We start from the raw sequence: 22,560 nt of genomic DNA, 5'->3' as shown, positions 1-22,560 counted from the left end.
AAGTTGCAAAAAAATTCTTTTTTTTGGAGTTTATACGGGGGCACCATAATTTGACCCACATGAACAGCTGCAGGAACAAAGGGTTTCAAATAGAAACAATTCGTACAGCAAGAAGTTTGCAACAACCAGCCACATCCCCGCCGCTTTTTAGTATAAAAGGAGACTGAATTCTGCCTTGGGGAAGAGAGTTCTACTGGATATCAATATGCCATTTTCTGGGTCTGCCGTCTTTTCAAATAAAGTCACTATTCCTTACTCCAACATCTCATCTCCCGATTTATTGGCCTGTCATGCAGCAAGCAGAACGAGTTTGGACTTGGTAACAAAGTGACTGCATTAGAGGTAGTATGTCTCCACTGTTTCCTCATTTCCAGAATGTCACAACTTATCAGTTTTATATGCTGTTTAACAACACGAACAAAAAACCTATTATACGGAACTGATTCCAAGAAATAAAATTATTTCTACTCCTTCAAACATTTTCTTCTTTTTATTTTGTTTTGTTATGCTTATTGAAAAGAAAATAAAAGTCAAATCATTTTATTTCACGTATTTTTTAAAGCTACATATTGTAAGTACTACAAAGATATTTAAATTGCAATAAAAATTGTTCATATATTAGTATAAAGATATATACACAATCAATGCAGATTAGGAAAGGAGTAGATATTTACTAAAAATCCACTGTACATCCAGTCTTTTACAAGCATATCCTGGAATATAAGCTCTATTACCCCGGAGTCCCCCACCCCCATTCTCACTGCGGAGTCCCTTAGTAATCAACTACCAAGGCACCAGCATAGAACCATGCAATCACTATTTTAGGTATAAATGAGAGTATTAGCTCATTCAATTCTGAAACAGAAACCTTAAAATAAATACTGAACTTATTTACAGATAAACAAATTTGGACACAAAAAAGTACAGTTTCTCCCCCAAGACACAAAGATAATAATTGGTAAAGGCAAGATTTGAACTAATCTGCCTGATTCTAAAAGCTAAGGTGGAAATCCCCTTTGACTTTGGAGGTAAAGCAGCACAACCTATCACCCTATCATTGTTCAGATCTAACTTTAGACAGCCTGAGACAGCACCTCATTCCTATGGAACTCGAGGGCAAACAATAACAATAAGGATTTTATATTCAGTATTTTCTTAAGTCTCAATTATATAAAGTGTCAGCAGATCAGCAGAAAACTCTGGGAAATATGAGTGGGTCCAGAGCTTTTTGCTGATAAGAAACTCATTCTATCAGGACAGAGTGACCTTCCCATGTGAGGCCTCATGTACATAAACTAAAGGCAGCTGAGCAATGAAAAATAGCAAGAACATGGAACTCAAGCAAGAAGGATGCCTGCCATCCCCTGCCCAGTTGCCTCTTCACCCACGTGGACAAGATGGCAGAAGATCCAGGTTCTTGTCCAAGTGACAACATAATGGATTCTCACCCATGAAATGTTATGATTCTATGCTGTCTTAAGTCCGTTCCAACTAAAATATGATAACACCAATATCTCAGCAGAATGTCTATGTCTCCACTTTCTCTCTTCTATTAGGAGACTATATCTATGGCTACAAAGCCGAAATTCAATTAAAAACACCATGCACGAAGCCTGGTGAAAGTCTGTGTAAGAGACATTGTTCTCACGCTCAGTGAGTGAAAACTCAGAAAAAGTGGTCCTTCTCCCTCTGCAAGTGGGAGGTAGCCTGATTGTGTGTGTGTGTGTGTGTGTGCACACGTGTGTGTGTGTAAATCAAATACAACGTATTCTGGGATGTGCACAGATTTTTTTTATGTTACTATTATTTCGTGAGAATGAGCCTACCTTTAAATTAATTTGAATCTATTATTCTGAGAGAGTCTCAGGCTCTTTTGGTGGAGGATGGGAAAGAGGAAAGGAAAGGAGGAAAGATGTAAATGAAGCAAAGCTGTAAGAGTACTGCTAGGGAAAGGCAAGACATTATTTTTGTTCCTACTTGCATCACACACAAATTACGGACTGGCTTTCCCCCATGTCTTGTCAAGCACTGAGTTGCAGAAGAACAGGCAACAGCCCTTTTCTCACTGAGCTTGTGACTGTACGTGACATCTTATAGACACAAATTATTTAACCTGATCAAACACTCTAGCAGCAGGCTGTAATTCTCCTACTTTGAGAGACAAGGAAACAGGAAGTGAAAGACGGTATATAGCTTGACCAAAGTCAGAGGACAAGTAAACTAAAGAGGATGAATTCAAACTCAGATCTGAATGCAGAGTCTGAACTTCCCACTCCGAGGGCTGGAAAATCCTTAAAACACAGGGTCCCCAGCTCCTGTGCATTGTTCCTGGCACCAAGCATTTCCCATGGCGATGGTCTCCAGTTCTCAGACACAGCGCTCTGTGCAGCCAATAACCTCCATTCGACCTTGATCATCTACCTGCCATGCCCACCAGGCTTCACCATACAGGCAGGAAAGCTGGCTTTCAAGTGCATACAAAGCCACCCCTGGTCTAACCTGGACTCTTCAGCAGCTTTTCCAGCATAAAGTCAGCCATGAAAGTGCTCACAGTTTGTACATGAGCCACACAACCTCTCTCCATCTCTCTCCCCACCTATACTACTTAGCTATGACCATTTTGAGAATCTTGGAAACAAATTTTTAAAAACAGAAAAGAAAGGATTGTGTATCGAGTACTTAATACTTACAATTTTAAATGAGAAGTTACAAAGTGAGTATTTACAAACCGAATCTGCCTTCCTAGGTGTCAGTTTTAACAGTTAAAAAATATAATAGCAAAAATTTCTCACTTAAAAAATTAACAAAAACATCAACAATAATCTGGAATAAACTCAAAAACAATGCCCATGTTGTATATGGAGGAAGTACAGGACTGTACTGAGGGGTAAAGTAAGAAGTGTGAAAGTAGAGACATCAACCTTTGTATGGAGGAAAACAGTTTTGTAAAGATGTACGTTCTCCTAAAGATAATTCAAAATTACTAAAAAATCCCATGACAACACTTATCCTTTTTTTTAACTTGAAAAAATTATATTAGAATTCTTTAGGAAAAATGAAGTCATAATACTAGCAAAGAAAAATAGGGATCGAAAAGCAAATCAAAAAATTTGCACTGTCAGATATTAAATAAATTTTTACAATATGTAAGATATAGTGCTAGTGTAGGAAAGTAAGATTGACAGAAATAAATCATGAGCTCAAAAAGAGACTCTAGTGTACATAAGTATTTTTACAGGTGGGATTTCAAATTAAAGAGCAAAGTAGGAATTCAATAATTGTCTTGGGACAATCACAGAATCCCCTTGAAAAAACAAATTCTATTCCGGTCAAAATGACCGCAAGAAAAATTACAGAAAGTGATGTAAATATTAGAAAGTACTAATAAGAGCAAATACAACTCTTTGCTCATATCAATTCAGCTTCTCCTCACTATGACAAGCACTATTATCATCTCCATCTTAGAGATTAAGAAAACCTACAGAAGAAATTTATACCATTATAAGAAAGCATTTCTAAGAATAATATCAAGAATAAAACCGAAAAAGAAGACATTTACTATCTAAAGTTTATTTTGGGCCATAACAAAAATGAACCTACTGAACAAAATGAAAGGCAAAAAATGACAAGGGAAAGCTCTGTGATACATGTTGATGAAGACAAGGGGCTAATGTTCATAATATACATAGAGCTGTCACAAAGCAACAAGAAGCTCCCTCACTTAAATATTTGCAAAGGACAAAAGGGATCATTCACTTTTTAAAAGTCAGATGGCTAATGAGTGAAAAATGCTCAATACCACACTGGTCATAAAGTGCAAACTAAAACAATGAAAATCATTTTGCTCATCATATTGGCAAATATTTTTAAAAGATATTCTAGCTAGTGTCCATCTTTGAGACAACAAACTGTGAGCGATCTTTTGGAGGACGACATGTCAATGGATATGTAAACCCTGGAAAACGTGTGTACACACAGGCTGAACTTCACTTTTAGGAATCGTTTCATTTACAAAAAGAATCAGTTCAAATAGATGTACTCATCAGAGAATTTACACAGCACTGTTTACATTGGTGGGAAGAAAAGCTGAAGTGGAATCATACCCACAGATAGAGAATTGGTTACATAAGTTATTCTACATCTTTTCATTCCCCACAGGAGAAGGAATTTCTAGATTCACTTGAAAGGAGCCTGTGATTTATGTAGTTGTCACATCCAAGGACTAAATTTCCAGAAACCTTAACTAAAGGAATACTTATACAAGATCACAGGAATGTTTGTACAAGAAGGATGCCAGTGAGACACCATTTCTGACAGTGGAAAATGGAGAAAACTTAAGTGTCCACCAAGACAATGATGCGGTAAATCACGGTGAGCTGTGGCCACTAAAGTTCCGGTGTTTCGGCGTGGTCCAAGGCCTTGTCCACAGTTCTCTCCCACGAAAGGTGTCCTTACACAAGAGACCAAACCTGCACATCAGGAGACCTCTCTACTCTATCTGAAAGGACCGGGTGAGTCTGGAGGGGGAGGACGTCTATGATATATACCTGAGTGAATAAACCGAGCTGCAGAAAACATACAGTATGGCCTTATTTTTCAATAAAGCATATATACACACACATATACATAGATATCTCATATACGTTTATGTATGTGTATATATATATGACATAGGCATAAAGGTCATGAAATATATACTCCACATTGTCAGCAGTTTTTACTCTCAGGAAAAAAGGGGAAGGGAACTAGGGGACTTTCGGTACCACCACAGTTCTCATTTCAGTATTCCAGTTAAGTTTACTTGGAATATAAAAGTTTACTTAAGTCCAAAGTAAAATGGACGAGGACTCCACAAGACAGAATGCTATACTGGTCATTAAAAATCATGCCAGCGGAGATAGAATACTGTAAAAAAAATTGTCATAAGCTGAATGGAAAATGGAGGTCCCCATACAGCAAACAGGCACACAGTGCTTGCTGGTTTTTATGACAGAGGTAATACACACTGATGAAAAGAACAGAAAATAGATTTTAAAGTGTTAATTATTATCTCTGAATACTGGGAACAGGATAGACCCTTTTGACCCTTTTTTCAGAATTTTATATTAAATACACATTATTTTTCATCTGAAAAATGCATTTTTAGATGTCTAGTAACACACATTGGAAAAAATACATGAGTACTTACAGAAATAAATAACTAGGAGACACCGAAGCACCGTCACACAGTGCAGAATGGGTGATCCTGAATAACACTGCGCAGTTACATAAGGACTCAAAAATTGAAAGCACCCGCTGTAACAGGGCGCGTCCCCCTTCCATTTGTCAGTTGTCTCTTCAGGGCTGAGGCAGTTCTGAGCACGGCCAGTGTCAGTGCTGGTGTCTGGATGGATGCCACTGGAGGTGAAGGCACCTGCAAGCCGAGAGGAAGAACAGAAGTAATCCTCTGCTTTTTCTGTCTTGTTTCTTTTCTCTTTTAAAGAGAGGCGGAAATAAGATAAACTGAATCTTCCCTACTGAAATTTCAGTATTGAAACAGTTTTTATATTGTTCACAACTTATATTCTGCCTATAACTGTCTTTTCAACAAAGCATTATATTTATTAAATGTTAATTAACTCAGTTAATTAACTACCTGTTGAAACCTATTAAAGAACATGAAATGCACTACGTGAAAGCACCACACCTGCAGTGACTAGCACAGCTGTTTTGACGGCATTGCAGTCAGCCCCCACCATCACGTGGCCCTGAGCTCCTGATGCTGGGAAGAGAGCACGCTGCTTCCTCAGGCGGAGAGAAATGGTAAAAGTATTTTCTGAAATCTACAGCACTGACAAAACATAACTGCTTAATCCCAGGCTCCTTTGAGGCTGTCATTTTCCGTTTCTGGCCAACACCCGTCAATGAGCAGAACCACCCCATTCCCGAGTCATGGGACTCACGTGGGCAGCAGTTTTGGAGAAATTTCCAGGTATAGAATGTAAACCAACTATACATAAAACTCTGAAAAACAAAAGATGCAATAATCAGATTTTGGAAGACACTCAATATATTCTCCTAAGCCTTAGTAGTTGGAAAGTCTGGGCTTCTCCTAAGCCACTTATTTATTTCACAGACAGTAAGCATCTCCCACAAACCCTGTTTCCCTGTGTCTGCTGGGAGCCTCAGGCATATTGATGCTGTCTATCTTATAAGGCACAAGGCAGAGGCGTGTGTCTCACGCCTGCAAATCTCACACAGGCTCAACTGCAAGCCTCACTGTCTGAAATTGGCCCCATTTTCTCACCTGTTTATTTGGTATCTGTTCTTCTGTAAGCTGCCTGAAATGCTTCTTGGAACAATTCAGAAGAATGAGTGGGTAGAGAAATGGACAGATGGACAGGTGAGAGATGGGCAGACAAACAGGGAGACTCCAAGAGAAGGGGAGCAAACAAAATTTCCTATGCAAAACCCTCTTCTAGTCAGGGAAGAAAACCACCACAAAGAAGTGTGAAGAGGCAGGTGGCTTAGGACTCTTTCCTGGATTCCATGAAATGTCACACCAAGAGATGAGAGGGTAGAAGTATAAATAATAAAAGATAAAAAGCATGCATGTTTGAAAAATATATCTACATTATGTTCTTTCTAAAGAATAGATTCAAATCAGCAAGGCCCAATAACCCAATTCTTGGGTATTTACAGAAGTGAGAATCCCATCTCCAATCCACAAGGCATCCCTTCGGAGCACTGAGAGTTTACACGGTGTGGTCATAAAGGCATCACCGCAAAAGCTGTGCTATCCTGCACTTACGAGGAACGAGCAGGTGTGCTCGGGCTGCCCACTCACGTCATTTACACACCACAGCACCTCTACGGGGTAGGGATGCCTAGCGAACCCCATCTCTGCAGAACAGAAAACAAGTCCAAGAGAGGCTAAGCCGATCTACCATTTCTCCATCTCACAGGACTTGTCACTCCAGAGCAGGACTCGAACTCGGACCCACGTTTGTAACCACAGTACTACTGTAATTTATGTGCTTTTTGTGTGTATAATACATTTGTTTCTGGCATGAAAGGATATTTAATAAATGATCGGTTGTCTTGTCTATCTCATTAGCTCACAATCTTTATATTTTTGAATTGTACCCTTCCCCTGGAGAAATGAATGGAATGAGCGGTGGTCAGAATGAGGTGGGTCTCCATTCTTTATCTGTTACCTCATCTCATCCAAGTCCCCAACCAGGGAGTAGGAGCAAAGGTTTTCTTCATCTTTTAATGAGAGGGCTCCTGTGATGGTGACTTACTCAACTCCAAAACCGAGTCTGGGGGAAGGGCACATGCAGCAACGAGAGCAGTATCACCTGTAGGAAGGCAAAAAGAGCTCAGGGGATGGCTCAATGGGTCAGCCTGATTTAATTTCAATCGATAATACAATAACACACTCTAAAAAATCTAGCATGCAATGGATTTGCTCTTTCTTGACATCTAGCAAGTTTCCACAGCCCACATGTAACATTATCATGAACTAGTGAAAGGATGAGTCCACAGACAAGAAAAACCAATGCCACAGGCACGCTGAAACCCAGGCTGGAAGAAAGGAAGGGAAAGGGCATAGTTAAGAAGAGAGGAAAGTCTGGGAAAAAGACATCATCACAAGGACTCTCAAGCATCATCCAGCAATCATATAATCATTCTTTCAAGAGAGAGTTACTTAGGTCCTATTTTGTGCGAGATTTTACAAAGGGCAAAGAGAGACCGCAGCGTCCATGGTGGCAGCAAGTTGCGGGGCTATAATACAATTCTAATCCTGGTACCTTGCACACTTGTCCTCAGTATAAAGGCAAAAAATAAATAAAATAATACTATGTAAACCATACACATTGCTGAAAAAAATTAAAGAATACCTAAATACCTGGAAAGACACACCACGCAGATTCCTGGATCAGATGACAGCATTCTTGGGATGGCAGTGCTCTCCAGAGCGATGCATACATACAACGTGGTCTCGATCACAATCCCAGCGGGCTCCTCTGCAGTAACTGACTAGCTGCTGCTACAATTCATATGGGAATTCGAGGGTCTCAGTAACCAAAACGTACTTGAAAGAGAAGTACAACGTGAGAGGACTTGTAATTCTCAATTTCAAACCTTACATCTGTATCTCCAAGTGAGATTAGAGGCCATTTTTAAGTTATTATTTTGTTTATCCTTATTTTCTAAATTCTGTACAACAAATATACCTGTTAGAATAAGAAAAATAAAAAGTAAGTTATCTTTTAAAACATGAACACCGATTCATTCATTGGGAAAAAATTATTTTAACTCTAAAGAAGTAAACAAATATCTAGTGAAAAAGGACTACTTAAAAACAAGTGTGCATTTACAATTTTCATAAATTGAAAACTGAAAAGCACAAACACATCAAGTTTCTAGGGAGACTGGTGAAACATATTAACAATTATTTTAAAAATTCTTATTGAAAAATGAAAACTCAAGAAAGGGAAATTCGTGATTTACAGCCAACTGCAAACACATGGAAAGCAAAGGCCTAGAAATCACAGTTCCTTTAACTCTGCTACTAACGGAATAGGAGAGGAAATTCCTCACTGAGGGGACAGTGGAATCCCATCCATAAGATAGAATACACAGTACAAACTGCAGTAATATCGGGAGTGAATAACTTAGAAGAATTCTGAAGTTATAACATTGCTGAAAAACTATAAAAAACACTGACAGGCAGATTAAAACACACAGTCATATATATTATATAGAAACATATGTAGTCTGCTCCCATGTTGCATAGAAATACAAACATATTTGTTCATTTATGGGCACTTATGACTTTATCCCTGGTAGAATATTTCAACTAGATCAAATAATCAATATAACACTCCTCTTGTCAAATCTACTTGATAAGTTACTCTGCTATGTAACCATAAAGTGTCTAAGATAGATCTAAAATTAGTGAAAAAGAGCTTTGTATGGCTTCTTGAATTCTTCTCAAATTTCCAAGCTTAATTTTAAAATAGATCTGAGCAGTATTTCTATATTATCTTTTCCCTTGTGAAATGAACAACACAGTCTGTTGTCAAAATTCTGTGCTTACAAATATTCACGAGCACAGTATCCTCACAAAACTGCTGGACAGCAAAGCACTATCCAGACACTGTGACCAAATAAATGAAACACAAGGAAGACAGTGACCCTATTCTGGAGGGCTTATAGTCTGTGTCAACACTAGGGTTTTTACTTGATTGGTTTGATTGGGTAGCAAAATAAAATCAATCAAGTACTTTCTTCTTTGAGCGTTCTGTAAGTCATGACAGTTTTTAGTGTCATGAGCAGGAAAGACTTAAGCATGACTTGATTAGGTCAACTAGCAACAATCATCACTGGAGAGTGAGTAATATAGAAGTTAACTGATAGCAATGCTTCTGCCTACATGAGCCCTATAATAAATCTACACTGACATCCGAAAGGAAAATAAGGAGATGAGGTCCCCAATGAGAAAACAAACTCACAAGAAATCAAAAAAGGAAAGATGTTTTCATTAATGATTCCAGGCAGTAGTGGAGCATGGTGGTGAAGATCACATATTCTGGGGAAAAACATGAGGGGTCTGAACTCCCACAGCACTGGGTAGCTGTGACACTGATATTTCAGTGAAATTTTCTGCACATCAGTCTCCTATCCAAAGACGGGGGAAAACAACCGCACCCATCTCCTAGACTGTTTCTACAAATTTAGATATTTTATACATAAAAGCTTAAATAAAATACTTCAGATTTAAAATAATACCCCAAAACACATGGAACAAAGAAAACAGAGATAAATTGGAGTTCATCAAAATTTAAAACTTTGCTTCAAAGGGCACCATTCAGAAAGTGAAAAAACAACACACTAGAGAAAATTTTTTCAAATCATTTATCTCATAAGGAATTTGTATCTCCAAATGAAGAAAAAAAACCCCTACAACTCAACAATAAAAAGGCAACTCAATTAAAAAATTAATAAATGTTCTGAAAAGGTATTTTTCAAGAAAAACATAGAAATGTCCAATAAGCACAATGAAATGATGTTCAATAGCATTAGCTGTAAGGAAAATCAAGTCAAAACCACTAGGAGAAGCCGCTTCACACTCACAACAATAGGTTATAATAAAAAAAATGGTAACAAGCACTAATGAGGACACAGAGGAAGTGGAGCTCACAGCCCTTGCTGGTGAGGACGTAACACAGCGTGGCCACTTTGGAAAACAGCCTGGCAGGGCCTCAGAGAGTTGAACATTTCGTTTCTGACTTACCCAGCAATTCTGCTCTCTGGGCACACACGAAAGAGAAGTGAAAACAGATATCCACATAAAAAATCCCACATGAGTGTCCACGGCGACATTACTCATCACAGCCAAAAAGCAGAAACAACCCAAATGCCTATCACCTGGTGAATGGGTAAACAGAGGGGCCCAGCCATACAGTGGAATGTTATTCAGCAATAGCAAAGCATAGAATAGTGACTCAGGCCACAACATGGACAAACATTGAAAACGTTACTCAGTGTGAAAGTAGTCGGTCACAATAGACGGTTCCACTTACATGAAGTGACTCGATTTACATTAAATGTCCAGCACAGGCAAATCCACAGAGAGAAAAGTGGCTCCTTGGGGCTGGGGGAGGATGGGGAAGATGGGAATGTCTGTTTATGCGTACAGGGCTTCCTGTTGGGGGGATGAAAATGTTCTAAGATTGAATGGGATGCACAATTCTGGGCATAGAGTAAAAACCGATGTACATTTTAATGGGTGAATTGTATTAAAACTGTTAAGAACAAAAGCATCTCGGGGCAGTACCTTCCAGAGTAAATGCAAATTGCTAACTTTTATTAGAGGAAAAAGAAACTGCCCTCAGCATGAAAGCAGGAGATCAGCAAATGTGAGTTAACCGAAATTGGACAAGAGCATTTCACTTGAAACAGTTGCTGAGTGTACACGAAATATTCAGAAATAGGAGAATCACCTTGACACCATGAAGAAGCATTCTGCTTCAAATGCAGATCAAGGATTCGGCAAGCCCTGCTGCCAGAAATGAGCAGAGAAGAATCCTGATTCATAAAACTAGCACCAGAGCCAACAAGGAAATGGTGGTGAGGAAAGCAGGCGGCGAATATCTGGAAGAGTTTGCTACAAATATTTTCTCCACCGAAAATTTAAAAATAAAATGAAAGTGATGAAATGCTGTGTTGACATCACGTGAATGGGCTTCCTTCGGTGCTCGACTGTTCTGTAACCCAGATTGATAGACTCAGGAGAATCAGCATGGCTCCTGGGGGTCCCCAAAGGACTGCCCACCAGCACGCTGACCACCATCACATCTGCCAGGGTTGAATTGCAGGGAAGAGACCAAGTTCTGAAAGGTACCGGAAATGTTGACAAGGGAAGAAAAGGATGAGTTTAGTCCTGGGACAGAGGCAGTGTGAGCAGAGGCCAGAAGGCTGCAGGTGAACTGCAGTAGACCTGGGGCAGGAAGGGATCACGGGGGAGCATATCTCAATTCTCTTCTGTCTCTCCCTCCGGTAGGAGAGATAAAGCCTGCATCCTTCTCACCTGGAACTGTGGGTTCTGGCTGGCAGAAGTCTTACCGACACGGAATGATTATTCAAGACTCTGTGGAAAAAGTCAAGAAATCGAGAGGGAGTAGGGAGCCATCTCCATGAGCCTCTCAAATGTTCCCATATTTATTGTGTATAATCAAAGGAAAAATTCATTAACAGTTGTGAGATAGTAAGGAGGAAATTCGGGAAAGACAGGATGAGGCAGAGATTGTAGAATATACAATGAGTACAAAGGATTAGTGTATGTTTAGGGAAGTCATGGGGTGAGGGGAACAAGATACACTTTTAGATATGTTCATTACAACGCACACCACCAGACCAGCCAGGTCTTTGTTTTGAGGATAATAGACTAACAACACACAAGCCCAGCGTTTATAGCTGAGGGTCTCGGTCCTTGCTTTGCAACCAGCAGAGTGCTACCTAAAACCTCAACTACACAAGCAAAGCATTGTCTCTGCTTTTTAAAGAAAGGACACTGGAGTGAAGATGCACAGGAACTTGCTTGCAAAGCAGTACCAAAGCATATTTTTTCTTCTTATAGTTCAGAGGCGACTGTTCTGTGTTATAATTTGTTAACCCAATCATGGGCTCCCACATGGAACCATTATGGAGGACACCCTAGGATGACTAATCCTGGATGTGGGTCTCTTCCTGCCATCTTCAGCCACTCTAGCAGGGTCTACGCACTTCCGAGAATAACGATCCTACGGAACCACCCACTCTCTTAACTCCTGATGCTTGAAACTTAATTTTAGCTCTACACAACTTTCCGTAGAAAAGTTTCAGAAATAAAAGATATAATATTCCTTTTATATCTCATCATATTACTGATTTTTCTGATTGCTCTCTGCTGCTTCTACTTGGTAAAGCACCTCATTCTGAAGCTGAATTCAGTAATTTCCGTTGTGCATTTCTAGCCAGTTTGGGCTCGCTAAATTCTATTGGTCAAATATCGATATACTTAATTGATTTCTTTGTTCATCAATTTCAGCCAGGAGGAGAGGGAGTGTCACTCTTTTCCTCAGCCCACCCTCAACACTTTTCTCATCAACTCAGGCCTCCTGAAAACAAAACAAAGTATTTTTTTCCCTTCTACTCTTTCCACAAACACAACAGGAAACATCAGTCTGGAGAAAGTATTCAACACAAATTTTAAAACAAAAATCTATAAACCTGAAGCAACTCCATCTCCGAATCATGATACACAATGACATGAGAGTAATTGTGTCAGGCACAAAGCTTGAGGGAGCCTGACTACCTGATTTCTATTCTTCAAAGGAAGGAAGATTTTCGTATTTTTTATTATCATTCTTGGTCATTGTTTCTGATTATGCCAAAAAATAGTTTATAAAATAATTATGCACTGCAGTAACAGATTTTTAATGTATCAATTTTAGAAGGCATTCAGAGGGGATAGGAAACCCACCTCTGTAAAAAATGTAAAATTTCTTCCCCTGTTAAGAACACGTATACAAAATGCAACAGAGAATTCAAATTCTTGTGGAGAGGATCAAAACCACAGAATCAAAGCAAAGTCATTACAATGAGTCAATTTAAATTTCACTGGACAAACATGCTCAATGCATACAAATAATTTTAAAGGCACACTGCAAACCATTCACTTAATGATCTGCAGGCTAGAGGAAGAATTCCCTCTTGAACAGACAACAGAAATCAGTAGGTTGTCCCACCAAACCAGGAGCAGAGAACAATCAGGTTTTTAACAGTTTTGATAAATCAGCATGTTCTAAAGATCAAAATCCAGAAATTTTAAACATTCATTCAAACCACAATGAAACAAGCACTTAAAGAAAAAAAAACACAAAGAATCTAAGCACAGAGGTCATTTAGATAGATCAATGAGAATTTCTTGTACCGCTGGAAGAAAGAACAGGCTATAACCTTTTACTTGAAAAATAAAACTTCTTTTAAAGATAAATGCTAAAACATACTTCATCTTTCATGTTGCCTTAAAAAATCTGAGGTACTTGTATCTGATCAGAAAAGCAATTCTGAGTAATATTATGTTACAATTCAGTGCCAGTTTGCTCTAGAAGAAAAGAGAAAAGTTACTATTTCTCATTCTGCACAGTTTAAAGAACCTCCCTGTCTCTATCTCCTCCCATTTCCTAAGCTCAACCTCCCTAACCCTTCTGAAACAAGTATGAGAAAGTCTTATTCCCAACATGCCAAATGACAAAAGAATATCAATTTATTTATGTAAATATATGCCTACACCTTGAAATGGAGGAGAAAGTTATCAGAAGTCTATATGGAACTTCTTTCTATCTTCCTGATATCACACACACAAACGTTCACACAGACACAGACACATACCCCCTGGATTACTGAGCACTTCACAAGCTTAGTACTTACAACTTGTAGAAGATAACTTTTGTAGTTAATTTAAAATACAAAACTTTCAGCTTTTGAAAGTCTTCATCATCTGCTAAACCATCCAAATATCAAAGAGACCCAATTAGCCTTCTCTGTAGAATGTAATTTCCCTTGATGGCAAAACAGACCCTAAGAAGTACTGGATCAAAGATTCGTGTTTATCACTACCTATGATCGTTTTTAAGCACATTAACAGATTCAGAAATGTATGTCTCATCAACATATATTCCTATTGAAATAGCATACGTGTTCAATTGTCTATACAGTGACTAGGTCCCATGATGGTGTTTAAGAGCTATTTTGTGTATAGCAATATTTATATTCAAGTGCAGAAAAGGAGGGTGTGTTTTACTCAGTTGTAGAGCACCTGCATAGCATGCACAATGTCCTGGCTTCAGTCCCCAGTACCTCCAAAAAAATAAATAAACTAAGTGCATATTTAAAAATAAGAATAGTGCAGCCACTATGGAAGACAGTGTGGAGATTCCTCAAAAGACTAGGAATAGACTTACCATATGACCCAGGAATCCCACTCCTGGGCTTGTACCCAGAAGGAAAACTACTTCAGGATGACACCTGCACCCCAATGTTCATAGCAGCACTATTTACAATAGCCAAAACATGGAAACTACCTAAATGTCCATCAACAGGTGACTAGATAAAGAAGATGTGGTATATTTATACAATGGAATACTTCTCAGCCATAAAAACCGACAACATAATGCCATTTGCAGCAACATGGATGCTCCTAGAGAATGTCATTCTAAGTGAAGTAAGCCAGAAAGAGAAATAAAAATACCATATGAGATCGCTCATATGCGGAATCTAAAAAACAAAAACAAACAAAAACAAAGCATAAATACAGGACAGAAATAGACTCATGGACCGAGACTACAGACTTGTGGTTACCGGGGGGGGGGGGTAGAGGGTGGGAAGGGATAGACTGGGATTTCAAAATTGTAGAATAAATAAACAAGATTACACTGTATAGCACTGGGTAATATACACAAAATGTTATGATAAATCACAGAGAAAAAAATGTGACAATGAGTGTGTATATGTCCATGAATGACTGAAAAATTGTGCTGAACACTGGAATTTGACACAGCACTGTAAAATGATTATGAATCAATAAAAAATGTAAAAAAAAAAGAATAAACACAGGGAAATATACACAAAATGTTATGATAAATCACAGAGAAAAAAATGTGACAATGAGTGTGTATATTTCCATGAATGACTGAAAAATTGTGCTGAACACTGGAATTTGACACAACACTGTAAAATGATTATAAATCAATAAAAAATGTTAAAAAATAAAAATAAAAATAAATAAACAAAGTTGCAAAACAAAAAAAATAAGAATAAAGTTATAAAAAAACGCAGACTAAAAACCACTGCAACCTAGGTACTACAATTATACTAAAAAAACAAGTGTTTCTATCAAATATTCACTATATGCCAATCACAGAGACAACCACAAGTCACCCCTGAAGCTTCACGTGTGATTCTCAACAAACCTACTAAGTAGACACGGATGAGAAACCCGTCTCTGCGGATGAGGAGACGGAGCTCAGAGGAGCCGGGGACGCTGACCGTCCTACTCCGTGTGACACCGCGTCAGCCCAGGGCAAGCGCTGACAGTGCTGCACTGAGGGGACACCCAGCTGCATGGACCCTTGGGGTACTGGGGAGTCCCAGAAAACACTAAAAATTTTTCAGTGAAAAACCAGCTCAAATATATTACACTGTGCCGCATCCCTTAAACAGGGAACGTGAACGAGACCTTTTTGATGCGTCCATGTTCTTTCTGCCATCATCAGTTACTTGCCCTCACTGCGTCACCAGTGATGATCTGGACCCCATATGAAGTGCACTCAGATGGCAGAGCTTTAAATGCTGTTTATGAAGTTTGTAAGACTCTGTCTATGCCTCACACTGGTGGTCATCCATCACTTCTCACCAGTGTGGATGTACCACCTGAAATCATTCCTTTCTGCTTTTTAAAATCCCTTCATCTACTCCAGACTTTTCAATAGCAAAGAAGCAGCTAAACCACAGACAGTGGACAGCTTTTCACCAAATGGACTCGAACAGCCCATCTGACTACCTGGAAGCCCTTTTCTTCTATTAAACCCACTTCCAGGTACTTCATCATTTTCTGATTGGTTAACTGGGCCTCTGACTGGCCTACTCAGAGAGCTCCCAACCTCACATCCAGGGGTGGGAGAGGACCCTGCTGTTGGGGGAAATCAGTGAGGAAGGTGGACATCCTTCAGCCACGTCTGCATGGGTAGAAGTGCCACAGCATGCTCAGAAATTATACCGTCATCACCCCTGGGCTCCCATGGACTGGTTTCACATTAACCAAAGTCATGAGACACTGATGCAAGAAAACCAGAAACTTAGCTTATTAATGTAACAGAAGACGTGAATCTATGAACCAGACTGAAATATCAGAGTTCAACCATGAGTACATTTTCTCCTCCACTGCCCAATAACGGGCAGGCAGTCACATGGCAAGCATGGACAGAAACGGAGCAGGAAGGTTTTCTAGATTAACTCAATGAACTAAATTTCTATTATACGAACAGATCTACTGCCCAGAAGACAATTAACGCCAATCACGGTGCACTCTCCGTGGACAGCGGCAAGACATGACTATGAGCACCCATGTAACTCTCCTTTCCCTGTCCTTTATAGGCTAACTGATGCACAGAGGTACAAAGATTCAGGGATGCTGATAACGCTAAACACAAAAAGCCCATCTCTGGGAGCCTCAAAACCAGACAGCCAGGGTTTAAATACCAGCTCTGCCAATTACTAGTTCTGTGATATTGCCAACTTAATTACCCTCTGTATGCCTCAATTTCCACACTGTAAAACTGGGATAACAATCAAACCTTCCTTACTCGCTTGTTGAGAAGATTGAAGGATTCATTTCTGTAAAATGCTCAGAAAAGAATGTAGCACATTTTGGGTGTTCAACAAATGTCAACTTAATATCAAAGTGATTTACAAGTCTCCCCTCTAATCATCTTATGTGTTTCCTGGCTAGCCTAAGTCCCAAAGAACATCCTTATTTCTCCCTTTATAAACAATTGGGGAGTACCCTTATGTTCCACCCCACCACCTGTTTAAACTGAGGGAGGGGATGCCTCCTAACCACTCTTTTGGGCCATGGAGAGTGCTTCTCCCTTCACACCCCTGGCCCCTGGCCCACAGCTAGCACTCATCACACTAACAGAGTGAGGTGTGAGTCCGGGGAGACAAGCAGGGCATGTGAAACCCTTCCTTTCACTCCAGTGTTGGTCACCATTGGGAAGCACCTGGGATGCTCAGCTCCATGGCAGGAAAGCCCTGTGCATGAAGGGGCAGGTCCTCTCAAGGGAAGGCTCGCTGTGGCCCAGAGCTACATGGGACAGGGTGAGTCTGTATTTCTGGGACACAGTATCATGACACGCATTTTCCCACAGCCTTGAAGTTCATGAAGAACGTGGCTTCATCAGTAACAAAGAAGACATTTATCGCCTGTCTACTCTTTTGTGTCATCTCTCAGTTGGCTGCTGGAGACAACATGTGTATAAGTATTGGATCTCCTTAAGCCCCAAAATATATGAAGCAACAAATAATTCTGTGGCTTAACATTGGTTCAGGGTGACTGTGTAACTGTCCTGACTCTGCTGATGCTAAATTATGGGTATAGGAACTATGGAACCTCCTCAAATATCTTTCATCATAAAAACAGCTCTTCTTATTTTCCTGTTTCTTAGTAATTGCCAAAGACTCCCAAATGATGGCTTCACACAAAACAGCAGCTAAAGTTTAAGAGCCCTCTTGACATACTCACTGTGGTAAACACTGCACATAATTTCTAATTCTCACAATTCTACAATTCATATATGAATGTCCCCATCTCACAGACGAGGGAAAAACTCAAAACGAACTGTCTCAGGCTCACGTGGCTCAGTGGCAGCACGTGCAACCAAACCCAAGTCAAAAAACTACACCCCTTCGTATATGTACCAAATCTCCTACCACCAATTAACACACAGCGGCGGGGTCAAAACTCAGGGAACTCAATACACTTTTCACCTTTAAGGTCGTCCAGATGCCGCTTCTAGCTGTTTTATAAAATCCCGGCTCACTGGTTTCTAACACTAGAAGAAAAGCCCGATTTTCCCATTGCTTGCACAGCAAGTCTGAAATGTTCACAGTGAGATGACAGAATAAATCTAAGATATAAGCAGAATAACTTTTCCAGGTAGACACACATAAAAGACATTGGGCTCTTCTGAAGCATTAAGTAAAGAAATCAAAATAAAATAAAGTTATTTAAGCCTTCTTTTACAAACAGGAATGTTAAGACTGTAAGAAGGTGCAACAGTGCCACCTATGGCTAAAATGACCTTCCAGGTTGCCGGGAAAGATGCAACAAAAAATTGCCTGTAGGATCAGAAAGGAGAATCAGATAACTAAAAGCTTATGTAGCATATACTGCACTTTGATTCGGGGGAAGGGAGGGATATTCAGTATTTAATTTGATACTGCTAATACTCCTGAATATAAACAGAAGACATAGGCTCATGGAAACTCATCTTAGAAGAGGAAAGAATCCAGTTCAGCCACTTCATTTTACAGGAGGGGAAACTGAGACATGGAATGTGTCCTCCTGGCAATCGGCAGCAAAGGCATCCTAGGCCTCATGTCTTGCACTGTAGCAAAAACCAACAGATCTGTACTACGCCTATGTTCATAAAAGTCACGTTTGTATTTTTCCAACAGTAGGTTATCTAATATCTTGCAAAATACTTCTCAAAGATCCAGGATATCATACAAGTTTGTCGACATACAAAAATATTTATTTACATAATAAAACAGCATGAGCTTTATTCTCTCTATTAAAAAAGTAATGTGTCAAATCAATGTTTTGATATTTTAAACCTGTTAAGAGTGTAGAAAAAAATCAAAATTTTCTTTAATCACAAAAGAGAGGAGCTTATTCCCTGAAAATGATCAATGTGGATTTTACTAAACTTAATTGATCTGGTCAGAATCCCACGAATTTAAATATCTGAGTGGATGGTTACACGGCAACATAAATTCTGATTTGTAACAATATATATTCTGTGTAAATAATCTTCAAGGTCATCTGATTAAGGCAATTTAACTAGTCCCTGTCTCACTAGAATGATACAGATTTCATTAAAACTTCATTCTACACCAAAAAAAAAATGAATCCTTGTTACTTTAAACCATATTCAAATATATCATACATATACATATTAAATATGCATCAGAAATAAGCGACACTCTTTAGTATTCAGAGTTGATCAATCTAAAATATCTGTCATTGTGACAGCACTTTTATTAAGCACCTCTTGTGTTCTTTGTATACAAGGCGTCTAACTCTCACAGTCAGACAAATTAAACAATATTACTAAAATTTCACAAATGAGGAAATGTACTTAAGCCATGAAAACAACTTACATATTCATCAACAGGAAAGAAAATAGTAAAGACTTTACTTACAATATTCACTGACAATCTTTTCTTCCATATTAAGACTACATAAAACCAATTCAGTCTTTGTAAGTATTTCTGTCAATAAGGGCCACTAGAGAAAAACAAGTAACATCAATAGCAGTGGTTGGACTTTCAGAGCCCACTTCTCTTTTGCACTATAATTATTTTTAATGTTATGTTTTTAGTGCTTACAGAGCACTAAAATATAAAATTAACTTTTTAAGTAATTACCTGAGAATTATAAATTTGTGAAAATAAACAATTGTAATTTCTGCCACTCTGTCTCACCTTCTAAATGGTGTCTCTCCTTTGAAGGCATCATCAAGCTGAGATCACTAAACTCGGCCATTTATGGAGTCACAGGTGTTTGGGTAACCACTTAACGGGAGGCTGATAAGAGGAGCAATTAAGAAAGCATCCTGTGCAGCCTGGGTTCCAGCACCGAGCTAGCCACAGCCTGCTGCGTGTAATTTGGGACAAGCTGCTCCATCTCTCAATCCCTCAGCTGCAAAAAAGGAGACACTGATACCTACAATCAAACACCTGCTATGAACTAAAACATGAGGAAAGCATTTTAACCTTAGGTAGGTGTCCACTCACAGCGAGTTTGGTCATTATGATGATGAGGATGCCTGTTAATAAATTAAGCTAGAACACAAAGGACAAATCACCTTAAAGGAGAAACATTTTAAGTCAATGAGCATTTCTTTTTGGATGGATTACACAATATTCTATTGATTTTTTTAATAAACCAAATTTTGTCCATTAATTATAGATTTACAGGTTCATGGACAAGTCTCCAGAAAAAGAATTAGAGGCCTCTAAACTCCGTAAATTAAGAAAGTAAATTAAAAAAAAATCAGGGAGGAGGTTATACCTCATGTGGGAGAGTATGTGCTTAGCATGCATGAGGCACTCAGTTCAGTCCCCAGTAACTCCATTTAAAAACTTTGTTTTTTAAGAAATGGGGAATTAAAGCAAAAAGATGGAGGAATACAGACTTTTTTAGAGACTCATCTCAGATTTAAGATGGGGAAGATACCATCTATTTCTCAGAGGAAATTTTGAGGACTATGTAAACTGGATCTGAGATATCTAGTTCTTTAACATTATTCATGAATTCATATTACCAAGTCATAAACTACCTTGATAATCAACAGTGGTGATACTGATCATAACAGCTGCCATCACGGATCGAGCTCCGGCTAGAACTGCTCTGTTCTGACATCTCTGCCCCTGAGGCCTCACCAGACTGACAGCACTAAACTAGGTCATTCATGAGCACCTCGTGTAAGTCCTCCATTTGTGCTTCTGACTCTCCCCTCACCAGCTCCTCTGAGGGAAGCACTGTTATCATCTTACCCACTCACAGATAAGGCGACTGAGGCACAGAGGCTAATCCCGTTCCAGGTCACATTGGCATTAAAGGACGTCTGTATTTCTGCTGTTTTGCTTTTGACAAAGGAATCTGAGATATCAATTCAAGGCAGACTGTTAAATAATCAAGTTTGTCAGGTCTTCACCTCAAAGAGCAGATACTATAAATTCCTGATGTAGGATGAGGCTGCCGCCACAAACTGACTCAGCTTGAAATTAATATCCAAGATGAAGCAGCGGATACACGTAAATATTCACGATTGTCAAGTCTGCTCACGGGTCTGGGCCCTTCACTGCCTGAACGGGGGTGAAATCCCCACCCGTGTCTGGGAGAGATGCACGGTGCTTCCCGGGCTCAAACAGGCTTCACGGGCTATTTCCTCCCACAGACTGGCCTCAACGATTAAAAGCTCTCAAGGTTTTTACATCATGCAAAACAAAAAGACATTTCTGCAGATGGAGCACTTTCTTAGGCTTAAATCTTTTTTTGCCTACACTCACCCAGGGGGAAAAAAGAAACATGACTCTGCAAAGTCTCTGACCCTCACCACTCACAGGAGTAGAACAGCCACAGCAGAAGATGGCTCTTCACATTGCAGGATGAGAACAAAATAAAGATGCCCCAACAACAGGCACTCCCAGACACAGCGCTCAGCAGTCTTCTGCACAATCACGGTTGTGTAGCACCCATCACCTTCTATTTCCAGAACACTTCATCACCCCTAAAGAATCCGCCTATCACTAGCAGTCACTCCCTAATCCCCCTCCAACCAGCCCCTTCCAACCATCACCTGCTCTCTGCCTCTGCATGTGCCTTTTCTGGGCATTTCAGATCACTGAAATCAACAATATTTGACCATTTGTGTCTGCTTCCTTTCAATTAACAAGCTGTTATCAAGGCTTGTATATTTTGAAGTGGTATCAGCATCTCTTTCTTTTTTTTTTTTGAAAACGTTAAAGATTATTAGAAGGTGGTAAGCACTATCAAAAAGAGTAGAGTGGAGCATAAGTGATTGGGTTTCAAAGGGAAAAGTGTGGGTTGAACAGTCAGGGTGGACTTCCAAAAACAGGTGGCCTTTTTCATTTTCCTCTTTTTTTTTTCTTTTTTATTCACTCTTACGTGTGAATAATCTTCCACTACATGGAGATACTACATTCTGTTCATCCATTCAGCAGCTATTTATGGACGAGTTCAAGAAAAATGAGTGTAAGAGTTGACTAGCATGGATGGCATTTAAGCAAAGGGCAAAATGTGCTTTCAAAAAAAAGCCAACAAACAGAGGCACAAGGAAATTCAGTGCGTTTCTGAGCAAAGTGCTTGCTTGCTTCGGCAGGACTACCGTGCAGGACTGTGGCGGATATTGGCAGGAGTCACGGTGTGGGAGAAACATGAGAAGACTCCCCACTGCAAGTAGCTCAGACAATTCTCCTCCCTCATCCTGTATTGTTAGAGCAATGTTTCTAGGTTACTCTTATTTCAAGTAATAGCACTTTAACTGCACATCTGATCATCTCCATCAGACCACCTTTCCTCCAAGCAACAGAAAAGCATTCAATGACCTGAGCAGCTCCAGGACATAATGGTGATGGATTAGGGAGTCCTGCAGCATTCCAGCCTGCAGGCACAAACCCCACATGTGCCCTGGTGATGTCCAGAAAATAAAATGCATGGAA

The 22,560-nt window shown here is 39.5% G+C and overlaps 1 protein-coding gene across 4 annotated transcripts in view; it reads right to left on the bottom strand.

The window, feature by feature from the left end:
* LOC140694828 (trafficking protein particle complex subunit 9-like) overlaps positions 1 to 22,560 on the bottom strand; it is a 195,636-nt gene that overhangs the window by 72,697 nt on the left and 100,379 nt on the right. The window contains exons 8-11 of one of the 4 annotated variants that reach the window (XM_072957878.1): positions 7,892 to 8,077; positions 7,284 to 7,340; positions 5,943 to 6,003; positions 5,330 to 5,413 (exon numbers count right to left, since the gene is read on the bottom strand). The exons of 1 other annotated variant lie outside the window; for it this stretch is intronic. The gene's annotated coding sequence lies outside the window, so the exon portion shown is untranslated. Of the gene's footprint in view, positions 1 to 5,329; positions 5,414 to 5,942; positions 6,004 to 7,283; positions 7,341 to 7,891; positions 8,078 to 19,845; positions 20,015 to 22,560 lie in introns of those variants that run through there. 2 more of the 4 variants (XR_012070471.1, XR_012070475.1) reach the window with 2 other exon arrangements.

Source organism: Vicugna pacos, unplaced genomic scaffold (genome assembly GCF_048564905.1).
Source record: "Vicugna pacos unplaced genomic scaffold, VicPac4 scaffold_105, whole genome shotgun sequence".
Lineage (NCBI taxonomy): Eukaryota > Metazoa > Chordata > Mammalia > Artiodactyla > Camelidae > Vicugna > Vicugna pacos.
The sequence above is the reverse complement of the archived record's forward strand: the minus strand, read 5'-3'. Positions and strand labels throughout refer to the sequence as shown.